We start from the raw sequence: 12,878 nt of genomic DNA, 5'->3' as shown, positions 1-12,878 counted from the left end.
CCAAAAATGTAAATCTTTCACCCGAGAGGGTTTGCACCGGTTTCCTAACCCAAGGCGGACTCTTTTAGCTGTGTCTTGATGTAATTCCCATTGGAAAACGTTTCCTCCAGGGCAGTGCAGACGCCCCGAAGAAGGACCCCGCTTACCTCCCACACACCTGCAACCCCTGTCAGGATTCTGGAGCTGGTGCCGGTAGGGCTGTGCTCCGCTCCGCTCTCGTTCCTGCTTTCCTCTCTCCCGGGTAACTACAGTCCAGACTGCGCCTCCGGCTTCTACGGGGACCGAAGCTCCGCCTCCCCGTCCTCCAGTTGGCGAATTTGGCAGCTGTTGCTCCTCCCCCTGCTGTTTCTGCAGCTGCCCGGACCAGAGGCAGCGGAAAGCAGCTGCCTTGGTACCTTCCCGCTCGCCGCACTTCTGCAGCTGCTCTGCCACTTCCTCTCCCCTGGGGGTCCCTCTCCCCTCCGCTGTGGCCTCACACCTGGAGCTGCCTCTGGCCCCACCCAGGCGTCTCTGCTGGGAGCCCCGGCTCAGCCGATCCCTCCCCGACCCGTGGGTCAGGTTCCCTGATGTGCCTGGGGCTTAGCTGCTCTTGGGAAAGCTGCCCCTCCGCCCAGTGCAAGTCCCTACACCAAGCCCTTCCCTCACCCAGGAGATTTCCCGGAGGCTTCCTCTCCACCCGCACGGCATACTCAGCCCGACAGCCCCACGTTCCCCACCACTGGCCCCTCACCCCCTTACTTCCTCGGTTCGGTCAGCCCGCCCCCTCAATGGGTAAGGCGCCTGCCGGGCCGACCCCGCACCCTGATTGGCGCAGGTGAGGGCTTGCCCCGCCCTTCCTCTCCTTTCCGTGCACCATCTCTTTTCTTCTCACCTCCTCCCGCAAAGGCAGGGAACTCTCCTGCTATTGGCTAGGAGTGTCCCCACCCATCATCTCAGGCTCCCCCGCACGGCCTGCCGGTAAGTGTAGTCTTCAGAGTGCAGGAATTACGGACAACACCGGCGAGCGGGACTACGAGTCCCCATAGGCCTCTGCGAGACTCCGGCTGGGCAGGATTCCGGACAACGCCTGGTTCCTCTCGGGTCCTTCCGGCGTCGCCGGAGTGAATTGATCCGGGAGTTGAAGAGGGCTGCAAAGGTGGGAAGTGAAGTCAGTGCCTCAGTTGCTGGTAAGATGTAGCTGTTCTGTCCCAGTCCCCGTAGCTCTCCACTGAGCAAAAGAGGTCTAGGGTCACGTAGGGGCCATGGCTGAGGCACTCGGGCTTGGTTCTGGCAGGCGGAGCGGACGGGGCTGGGAGCGGGGCCCTACGGGCGTAAGCGAGGTTACCCTACGCGAGTGGCGTAAAGCGGGTTTGTAAATGCCGCCTGCCGGCTTGGGCCCGAACGCCTCCAGGAAGTCTTCTTTGGGTGGGGGCGGGAGGGGAAGGACGAGGTTGGCCCCTGGTGCCCCAGGAGCAGGGAGAGGGCGGATGTGCCTGGGGTGGGGTTCTTTAAAGGTGTGGCTTCGGACGGAGAGGTGAGGCTGTTGTTTTCCCCCTGCTTTGTAAGAGAAAGGGAGGAGGAAGGAAAGGGTGCTTGGGAGTCTGCTCTTGGGGTGACTACGGTTATGCCCTTTGAGGGAAGGGGAGCACTGGAAGAAGGAAGAGACAAATGTTGAGGTCTACGGATTCAGTTCCAGTTTAATGATGTGGCCCCTCTAAGGAGGTAATTTTGCCTTAAACAGAAAGGCTTGACCCTCTTAGGTGTCATACCTAAGGTATGTTTACTCCTTTACTGCTTTCAGAGCGCTTTCGTGTTGGGATGCTGATGAGGAAACCGAGGGATTAGATGACGTGCCCAAGGTCACACACGTAGGGACAGACTTTCTCAGTCTAGTCTGGTTCGAGTCCAGCTTCTAAAGCAGAGCTGCTGCCCGACAGAGAAAGATTAGGGACGTTGGTTGTGTTTTTTGAAAAGGGTGGAGGAAGTTGCAAAGTAAATGTATTTTATATAGTACGTCTAATAAGCCATTGTGAGATGAAAACTTTCTTGAACTGGAGTGAAATTCCTCAATAAAGGAAAGAAACTTTTGGAAGAAATTAAAAGGGTCAATTTCAACTTTTACAGATTTTCCCCCTTTTATTAGGGATGTATTAAAATATACTGTATTCTTACAGTTCAATTTTAAGGGTAGGTAATGGGATGGGTGAACAACAGTTAAACAATGTATCCCTTCCTTAATAGAATATTCTTTTTCTACCTTAGGACTCTTTTTACTCTCATTTTGTAAAACTGATAATAGTGGGATTGGAATTCTTTTACAAAACTTCACACCTTTTCCAAATAATATAGCCTTAGGAGAGTTTAATGTGCTTATTACTAGAAAAGAAGGTATTTTGCATTTCTTAGAGGTAACATCCTATTGTTTGAGATTTTACTTTTCCCCCATTTTCTTGACTCTAGGCTGTTTGTGTATGTGTGTGTCTGCAAATAATAAAATCAGGCTCTTGGATATTTTTATTTTTCTTAGCGTCATCTGTGACTTTTAAGTCATTCTTGTTTTACATTAAAGAATTTTAAAAAGTACTCTTATATTTTATATCTTGGAGAAAGTAGTGCCCTATGCCAGTCTTATCCTCTAATTGTTATGACCAGTTATAGCTCATGACTATTATTATTGGGTAAGTTTTTAATAGAATTGTAATAGAATTCATTGATGGTAGAATTTCTTTGTGATAACTTCATAAAGGTTAGCATGTAAAAAATCATGGCTTACTCTTAGCGTGTAATAAGTCATAGCTTACTGTTTTGTAGATAAGTTGATCATTAGACTTGCTGAATTTTGAATGTACTCTGCAATTATTATATTATCAACAATGTGCTTCACTTTTTAATGCAAAAACATTTTTTTCGGAACAGTGGTATGTTCCTGGATGATTGAAATTAAGATGGTGTGGAAATTAATACGATTTTAAAATAGAAAAATTATGATGCTATAGAATGAAGTAAAATCAGGAATAATGTACCATGAGTAGTAATAGTACACAGACAAGAAAGAATCAGTTAAACAAATGGAACATTGTGTGAGGATAACTGACTTTGTTATTAAGAAGGATTAATAATCCTTAATCTTGCTGGATTAAGAAGGCTGCGGTGGTGTAAGTAGACCATAAACTGAACATGAATCATTGATGTTAAAGCAAGAATATTAATGTATTTTCTAGGTGACAGTGTAGGTATTTGCCTTTTGTTGAAGGAGGTATGAAATAAGTTCTAACCTTTGGCGTGTAGCTATGTCATTATGGAAAGAGCTTTTGAACTATGAGGAAAATTTGGAAATAAGTTAATATAATGCATTTGTTCAGTGTATTTTAGATTTTGTTTTCTTGGTTCAGTTCTGCCACTAACTTCTCTTTATCTCTGAGGCCAGTTATAGTTTTGGTATTTCTTCTCCTGGGCTGGTGGATTAATATTTGTATTGTATTTATCATCTTTCAGTCACATGCTGGAGTATTGTGGTCACTTTAGATCTCTGCACCTTGGTTGGATAGTTACGAGTTCACAGAGTTATGTATACACAAGCATTCTAAGAGTAGTTGCAGCTCACTAGTGTCTGCATTTCTTCTTCTCAATTTGGACTTCGCAGGAGCCTTATGTCAGCTTCGGGACATTATTTCTCATAGGACTTGAGATGTCTTCCATGTATTATACATCTGTCTCTTTCTTTAAGGATGTAAGGTCTGTAAGAACAGGTGCTGTGTATTATTTATCATTGTAGTCTCAATAGGTAAGATAATATTTACAAAGAGAATGAAGAGGCTCAAGTAGGTTAAGTAACTTGCCCAAGGTTATGCAACTAGTTAACTGGTGGGAGCAAGACAAAATCGAGATCTTCTGACTACAGATCTTTAATATTGTGGAGTAGAGACTTAGTTCCCTTATTTACATGAGAAAAAGACAATGTGACTTAAATATTCAAACACTATTACCCACTTACTCTGTTTAACACTAAAAATTTATCTCTTCTCGGATCCAGCTCTCCATCCTTATCGCCAGCCTTTTTCATTTACAGTGCCTTTCAGTTACTACATAAGCTGCTTCCTGACTTGGTGGTCTTTACATATTCCATCTCACTCCTTGGACTGTTCGACTCTCACCTACCTAAATGTGGCCACCTGGTAGTCAGTCAGTTTTCATGTCTCAATTTAAATATCATTCCTCAGGGGAGCCTTGCCTGCCTTCCCAAAACCAGCATAGGTTGCCCCTAAGTATTCACCATACTCTACACCTTTGTGGCATCATCATAATAGAAACTTAATTATTTCTGTATTTATTTGACAAATATTTGTCTCCTCATTGGACTATAAGCTACCTGAGCAGGGCCCTCATTTGTCGTGTTTTACCCCAATACTTATGTAGTACCTGGCACAATGTAAGGGTTCAGTAAATATTTGCTGAATGAATGAAGGAGTATATTCATGCACAGTGCTTCCAGCACTTTTCTGGGGACAGAAATAGAGAAATGAATAAAGCAGATAGGCTTTCTGGATTGAAATATATAAGAACTTTAAAATGAGCTATAACACTTAGGCAACTTAGGTTATATGCAAAGGAGTCATTGACAGAATTTTAATATAAACTGTAGAAAAATGTTTATTTTTGGAGGTCTCTGAAATCAGGATTAATTTTCTAAATGAAAAAGGAATCACTTTGATTTACAGCAAAGTTACTGTGTAACACAGCATTTTAGAGACTTATTACTGTCCTGCTTTTTGCAGGTAATGTTCATTGTACAAAATATAGACATGGACTACAGACTTTAGACTATAGACTAAAGTATAGACTTTTATTGGACTCTTCTTTCCTAATGTTATCTCATTTTGTCCTCAAAACTTTTATCTCCTCTGAATAGTAGTATTAACACTGTTTTATAGCTGAAGACTTCAAGAAAATAAGTAAATTTACTTATTAAACTCAAAAAAGTTTAAATTGCTAGGGTTTCCAGAAAGTAGGTACTGGAACCATGATTAAAACCTGGATCTGTCTTCGGATTCTAAAATCCATGCTTTTTCCTTTTTCTTTGCTTTTTTTTGTTTGTTTGTTTCTTTTAAACCATGCTATCTTCCTGTGACTTATACCTTTAATATCACTTGATTTAGACAAGGTGGCTTTGTAAAGTTTAGTAGTTTTTGTTTCAAAGGAACTTATATTTTGGGTTTCCTGAAAATTTTTGTAATACTTAAACGAATCTTATTTGCTTTAAACCTAGAGACTTAAGCATAAAAAGATCATCATTTTTAAAACATGCAAACTGAATTTTAGGGATAAATTGTGTTAGGTTTTGGTCTTGAAAACGAGTTCTGCAGTTATTTGCTGTACCACAGTATGGTATAGAATAAGGTCAATAATAGCCCTGTGTTTCTGTAGCCCTGTATGCCTTTGTGGATTTACCAGTTTACTCTTCCATAAGATCTTGTCAAAAAGAGATTGCTGATATTTGGCTTTAAAATTCGATAATACTATCCATTTTGTTATTAAAAGCAAGTCTTTGCTAAATCTTAAACTTTTTAAAAAGTCAGTGTTGATGTTACTTGAATCTTGGATAAAATTTTCATACTTACCTAGCATAACCAGTATGTGGAGGATAAAACTCAAGTACTGCTTCTTATATGTTGTCGGACTATTAAGCTCATCATGATAGGCGTTACTAAGAATTTTAAGCCACTTCCATGATAAATAATTTTTTCTGTAATATAAACTGTAACAGTGATTTAGAAGTTAAATTTCATTGTTATCTATGTTATTGCACTTGAAATATTATAGTAAGCTTCAATGTTAGAAGCTCATGCTTTAGGGATACACACACACAAACACATAATGTAAAAAATGAAAGCACATTTATTATAGCAATTAGAAATAATTTAATTACTGGAAGATAAACATTGTGGTTTGGTGGTTCAGTTTTGTTTGTATGAAGATTGAAATTTCAGTTTTCTCATTTAAGCTACAAAATTTAAATGTGTCTTAAGTGTATTATATTACACTTATTTTTCAAGCTCACTCTTACACATTTTTGGTTATGTATAACCATTTTTAAAATCACCCAAAAGTGATTTTACGCTATTCAGTTTTATTCTTACACAGTTGATAGAATCAAGATTGCCAATAGGGTTAAAAGATAAAGGAAAGAATTTTATTAACAAGCTTCTGAACTATTGGGTAACAGCAGTGGAACATGTTAAGTGGTAGTCACTAACATGTATTCAGTCAGGCCAGTCCCTTGGGAATAAGTTTACCAGAGGTCAGTCTAAATAATGATCCTTTGATTCATTTACTTATTGAATGCACATTACCTGTGAAATTGCCTTAAACCTTCTTTGGAATGAGCTGGAACCTAATATAATAGCTAGTGTTTATTGAGTAGTAAGTGACTTAGTGCCAAGTCTCATGCTAAGCATTTTACAGGCTCTCTTACAACAACCCTTGGAGGTATAGGCACTATTATCTCCGATTTTTAAATGAGGAAACTTTACGGAAAGGTTAAGGACCTTGCCTAAGGTTGCAGGAAAAATTGCTTGGAATTAGGATTTGAATCCAGGCTGGCTGCCTCAAGAGACCTTGCTTTTTTTCATCATTACAGTAAATGTAATGATGAAATTATATTTCCTCATTGATGTTAGTGATTGAACTCCATTGGAGAGAAGTTAGCATTAAGAGTTGTAGTTACAGAGAAGTTATGTCTTAAATGCTGAGGTCAGTGTGGCAGGCAGAAAGTTACTTAATATTCAAACTTTTAAAAAACCTATTAGGAAGTACATGTTGTGGACTAACAACTTCAACACAGCATTTTTTTCCTAGCATTGGAGTAGATATCTTTTGAGTACAAGGTGAAGTGTTTGACTTGTTATTCAGAGACCATGTTGAAAAAAGAAATATTCATATTATAATGCAAGAATCACAATCAGTGTGGCAAGCTGCTCATTGTGAGGGCTCACTGTGGCTCTCAGTCTGGTGGGGGTGTGTGTGGCAGAACCATGTTTCTTATCTCTCATTCTGGAACTTGTGTATATAGAATGGAATTACCACCTACATACTCCAGTGGTTATTTTTGATAAAGTTATTTTTTGTTTTCTTCAAACAAATGTTGACTATGTCTGTTGAACTTGCATAGGGTAGGATTATCATGTGAAGCAGATATGCTCCCTGGAGTGTTAATGCCAAGTGGCAGTGTGACATGACACTGCATTTCTTTACTGTCTCTTCCCTGCAAGACTGCATACACTCAAGGGTATATGCTGTTAGACTTTTCATCACCATGTCTCCAACTAACACTGTTGCTGACGTAGACTGACTATGCAGAATACTGTTGGATACTAGGAAATAGAGAAATGGATGAAACTTCCCTTTGGGGAGTTAGACTTTAGTAGATACAAGGGGAAAGGGTTAAAAGACCGTTGTATGGATATTTAGTCTTTCTAATATAGTAAGTACTTCCATGTGCATCAGTTCATTTTATAATTTTAGGTTAGAGCTGATAGAAAAATAAATGATAGTTTCTCTAACGGCCATCTGGTCCCTGGCACTGAAATGGGTCTCCCTGTCTTATTCAGTCATTCTCTCTTACTTTAAGATGGACTGGAATTCAACTGAGATTAAAGTTACGGAATGACAAAACCTTAAGATGTTACACACTGTCTGCCTCCTCAGACTTACGTAAGGTTACTACAACAAAAGCCAGTTGGGAATGTTAAATGAGTCAGACCGGGCCTCTAGACATCAGCTGCTCCCTATACGAGTTTAGATTGTTGGAAGGCTTTTTTCATTTAATTCCAAAGGATTTTGAATCCTTTGGTTTTTTTAATTGAGAAACGCACATCTTTTTCTATGTCTTTATCCATATTAAAATTGGCATTTATGCAGTACTGCCAAAACTTGAGAGATTTCCAAGGTTCTACCTTATTTTTGATATGCTTCATGAAAAAATAAATCACATTTTTGCAAAGTGAAGGTTACAGGAGAAACTGTAAATGCAGTAAAAACAGATACTATTCTGGCCCTAATTTCTTCTTGTAACTAGTAGCATTTGTATTTGAGATCAGTTGGGAGCTAAAGGTAAAGTTCAGTGGCATCATCAAGATAGAACCTTGGCCTCACATAGCACCTAGCGTTAAATAAGGCAGAGGCTATATATTGTCTGGGGCTAATACTTTTTATCAGTGTTTTTGGTGCCAAGAAATTTTGTAAAGTAATGAAAGTACCTGATACATATTTTAGAGGATCTTAAGCCATAGGAGTCATTAAGTTAAATTTTAGGTATCTAAGATTGTAAGTCATACAAAGCAAGTAGCTCTGCCCCAGGGTGGTACAGATTCCTTTAATTGTACCTTTAACCAGAGAGGACAAACTGAGGAATGAAGTTTAGTTGAATTTTTAAGGGATTTTAAAGGGAAGTTTTAACATCGTATTGGAGAAATTAACACAAGGAATAATAAATGCTAATAAAAAGGAAAATAGACCGGGCGCGGTGGCTCCCGCCTATAATCCCAGCACTTTGGGAGGCCGAGGCGGGTGGATCACGAGGTCAAGAGATCGAGACCATCCTGGTCAACATGGTGAAACCCCGTCTCTACTAAAAATACAAAAAATTAGCTGGGCATGGTGGCGCATGCCTGTAATCCCAGCTACTCAGGAGGCTGAGGCAGGAGAATTGCCTGAACCCAGGAGGCGGAGGTTGCGGTGAGCTGAGATCGCACCATTGCACTCCAGCCTGGGTAACAAAAGCGAAACTCCGACTCAAAAAAAAAAAAAAAAAAAAAGGATAATAGACATGTACCTCAATTAAACACCAAACAGCTATTCAACTAGGCAGTATTATTCATGAACCACTAGATTGAGAACTTCATGGGCAAAAGACGAACATATTCAAGGGGACAGATTTGTTTCCTGTCTTCCAACAAGTGTTTTCATTTAAATTTTATTCGGATCAGAATTTACCAAAAATTTAGACATAGGAAAAAAATATGGATTGTCACAACTAAAGAGATGCGTATTTTTCCCCTGAACAAGTTGCTTTGAAATGTCTTAGAATGTCAGTTGTTACTATTTTGTTATCGTTTCTATTTCCCATCAGCTAATTCAGAGGTAATGAGCTCTTTGATTTTGCTGTCAACTTTTGATTATCTTGTATAGTTTATAACTTTTTATGAATTGTCTCAAGGTCTTTGATCACATCTTGATTTCACTCTGCAACCCAGCCTGCTATCCAGCCTGCTTCTGGACCATGGTTTCCTTTGTTAAATTTACCTATGTACATTTAGAAAAAGTAATTTTAACATTGACTTGGCAAATAGTTTAAAATGCACCTGATGACCGAATTCTTTTATGTATTCCAAAACTAAGTTTATGCATCCACTTTGATAAGTGGGAGATAAAGGATTTTGAAAATATGCTATGTAGGTGACTGTTATGACATTGTGACATCAGTGTTGACTCTCATTGTGTATGTCATGCAGGGGCAGGACTAGGCAAGAGATGTGCGTAAGGTACAAACTTTGAAGAGGCACTAACTCTCCATGTCATGCAAATCAGAGCAAAATTTTGTGTTCTAGGTGTCTGGTTTGCCTCACTTTAGTTGCAGTCCTGATTCCATGTCAGATTCCTAGAATTTCAGCTAAAATGTTAGTAATAATATGAATAGAATTCTTATTGTATGTTAGCCACTGTATTAAGTGTTTTATATACATTTAGTACTCTTAACCTGGGGAAGTGGGTACTTCAATGCATATTTCTATTTCTCACTAGTTTAAAAATAGAGATTTAAAAAACTGAAATGATAGCATCCAGCTGAGCAAAAATTCAACTTGAGGTCTTTTTTTCTTCCAATCTGAGCACTTATCTCCTGCTGCATTCTGTCCATTTTGTGTGTAGAAAAAATTACTTATCCATTTTATACATTTCTGTATTAAGAAACAGTACTCCAGCTGGGTGCAGTGGCTTATGCCTGTAATCCCAGTACTTTGGGAAGCCGAGGCAGGTGTATCACGTGAGGTCAGGAGTTCACAACTAAGCTGACCAATATGGTGAAACCATGTCTCTACTAAAAATACAAAAATTAGCCAGGCGTGGTAGTAGGTGCCTAGAATCCTAGCTACTTGGCAGGCTGAAGCAGGAGAATTGCTTGAATCTGGAGGTGGGGCAGAGGTTTCAGTAAACCGAGATTGTGCCACTTCACTCCAGCCTGGGTGACAGAGTGAAACTCTTGTCTCTTAAAAAAAAAAAAAAGAAAGAAAAGAAACAGTACTCTACAAAATATGTAAGTGCATACACTTGACATGATGTAGTTGACTTTTTAAGGTGAGTCAGAGGTCTCAGTGACACCTCTGAAGATCCACAAGCTTGTGCTGCTAAGTGCCCTAGAGTTGTCAAATGTATTAAAGAAGCTAAAGCATAGAGAGGTGAAATGACTTGTTCAGAGACAAAGATAGTTTATAAATGATAGGATCAGAATTTGAGCCCACACTTTGAGACTTTAATGCTTATGGTTTTTCCCTCCTTCTCTCTGCACAAATTGTCCATTTGATATTTTTTACAGCATGTGTGTGTGTGTGTGTGTGTGTGTGTGTATATATATGTAAACAATACAATGGCAAAGTGCTATATACACTTATTATTAACAAGAGATTGCTTCTAGATGTTCCTAAGTGTAAAATTCTATAAATACTAAACTAACAGTAGTGTATGTCTAGGGATGTTGAGTTCCACTTAACTTTATTAAGTAAACTAGAAATGGAAGAGAATGAATTATAGAAGATATAATTTGCAAGTCAAGGAGAGGGATGTAGGTATATTCTTAAGACATCAAGCTCATTTCATTCTAAGCAGGATAACTGACTTACCCTGTTCCTCTGCCTCCCTTTTTCCTAGCTTTCTCCTCTAAATCTTGGTCTCTTGTTTGGAAGTGACTAACAACATTTTGGCATGAGAAAGCCCTAAAAGGTATGTAAACTTTGTCAGCAAATGTTAACCCCTCCCAGCTGTGTTAAATGGCCAGACTGTGATCTATAGTTTTTGTATAAATCCATTTTCTCTAAGAACTCATCTAAGGTGGATGATTATGATTCTTTTTTTTTTTTTTTTGAGATGGGATTTTACTCTGTTGCCTAGCTGGAGTGCAGTGGCACAATCATGGCTCACAACCTCTGCCTCCAGGGTTCAAGCGGTTCCCTTGTCTCAGCCTCCAAAAGAGCTGGGACTACAGATGCCCGCCACCGTGCCCAGTTACTTTTTGTGTTTTTAGTAGAGAAGGGGTTTTACCATGTTAGCCAGGTTGGTCTTGAACTCCTGACTTCAAGTGTCCGCCCGCCTTAGCCTCCCAAAGTGCTGGGATTACAGGCATGAGCCACCGTGTCTGACTGATGAATATGATTCTTGATCTTATATTATTGGGAGAAAGCAAGAAATTGTCAGTTAATTGAAACCCTGGGTCAACCAACTCTCGGGGAGGACCTCCTTACTAGAATTTGTAAATAATTGTTAATGATCTGATGCTTAAAAAATTTGTCTTAAAAAAATTCCCATGAAATTACTTTGGAAAGTACAGCTGATAACAATGATGAACTCTTATTACTGAGTTTTAGGTCCAGCGATAATGTGGCTGGGTCCAGACTTTGTTAATAGAATTAATTTAATTTTATTTTTTTGTTTTTTATTTTACTAGGCATGCTATTTGAAAAGTATTAGCAAGACTGATTCAGCTTATAAATTGCCCATCTCTTAATTCATATATTTGTTCATTCAGCAAACATTAAGTGTCTATTATGTGCCTGCTATGCTGACTCTAATGTCTCTATTGGGAAGAAGAAATACACTTATAAATGGAAACATAAACATAAGATTCTGCTCACTGCTAGAATGAACACACTTCTCTTAACTGAGTGTTCCTGCACATTTTGTGGGAGATCCAGCATACATCAGTCAATCAATCTTTCCCTTTTGAGAGAGAATTATAGGAATTATAAGACTTTAGGGCCAACTGAGAGGGCTAAGTACTGGATTTTACTAGAGAGAATAACAAGACAAAAAGACCTGCCTACAGATGTTTTAAGTGTAGAGTTAGGAAGCCATTTTTGTAACCAAGAAGTGCCTATACCAGTACCAAGACTTCTTCTGCTGGTCCACTCCTTTCATTTGGTAGTAAATAGCTTTGGCTCTAGAGTTATCTCAAGTCCCAGACGGAGTAAAGTAAGGCAGTTTCAGGAAATACTGATTCTGAGCCTTGAGATATACCCGTGTGTAGCTCTTTAAATGAGCAGACTCAAGTTGGTTAGGGAGAGCAGAAATACCGAAGATTTGAGTTTGGCAGTGGAATGGCCAATACCTATGTTTTAGGACTCTTACTCTAAACAAGTGATAATTGTCTTCAGCTCAGGAAGATATTTAAAGCTTATTCATCTTCCATGAAAAATTAGTTGCTTGCTAGAATATGCCTGAAAAAAGAAAAAAAAATTAGTAATGCTATTTTGAATATTCAAGAAAATGAGTGGGAAATTATAAATGAGACGATTGCTTATACTGTATTTATGTTGATGTCCCCATATTACATTGGGTGTTTTCGAAGAAAAATGTGTTTAAAAATATGCCTTTTGTCTAAGTTCTTATCTACAATTCTGGTTGTTTTTAGTCTGTGGATGCTAACAGTACACAAATCTTACTTTGAACTGAAAATTTTCCCCCAAAGCAACATACTTGAAATGTGAGATGTAAAGTTCATGCTACGTTGCCATCATACCAACATTACATTTTTTTTATTCATTTAATTATTAGCTAGAAGTTGTGACCATGAGCAAGTTACTGCACCCTTCTTGGACTTTGGTTTCTGCTGTAGGTAGTGGGATGGATGAAAT

At 39.2% G+C, this 12,878-nt stretch overlaps 2 protein-coding genes across 4 annotated transcripts in view; one reads left to right on the top strand and one right to left on the bottom strand.

Annotated features, from left to right (window-relative positions):
* SERPINI1 (serpin family I member 1) overlaps window positions 1-664 on the bottom strand; it is an 85,044-nt gene extending 84,380 nt beyond the window's left edge. Inside the window, exon 1 of one of the 2 annotated variants that reach the window (XM_012470941.3) lies at window positions 646-664. The gene's annotated coding sequence lies outside the window, so the exon portion shown is untranslated. Of the gene's footprint in view, window positions 1-146; window positions 618-645 lie in introns of those variants that run through there. The other variant, XM_012470942.3, reaches the window with a different exon arrangement.
* Window positions 665-1,058: 394 nt separating this feature from the next.
* Window positions 1,059-12,878, top strand: part of PDCD10 (programmed cell death 10) — a 50,762-nt gene continuing 38,942 nt past the window's right edge. Inside the window, exons 1-2 of one of the 2 annotated variants that reach the window (XM_012470939.3) lie at window positions 1,059-1,166; window positions 10,900-10,971. The gene's annotated coding sequence lies outside the window, so the exon portion shown is untranslated. The remainder of the gene's footprint in view (window positions 1,167-10,899; window positions 10,972-12,878) is intronic. The other variant, XM_012470940.2, reaches the window with a different exon arrangement.

The sequence above is a fragment of the Aotus nancymaae genome, unplaced genomic scaffold (assembly GCF_030222135.1).
Source record: "Aotus nancymaae isolate 86718 unplaced genomic scaffold, 86718_ANA_hifiasm-v0.15.2.pri h1tg000019l, whole genome shotgun sequence".
In the NCBI taxonomy this organism is placed as follows: Eukaryota; Metazoa; Chordata; class Mammalia; order Primates; family Aotidae; genus Aotus; species Aotus nancymaae.
This window is presented reverse-complemented; position numbering and strand designations above follow the sequence as displayed.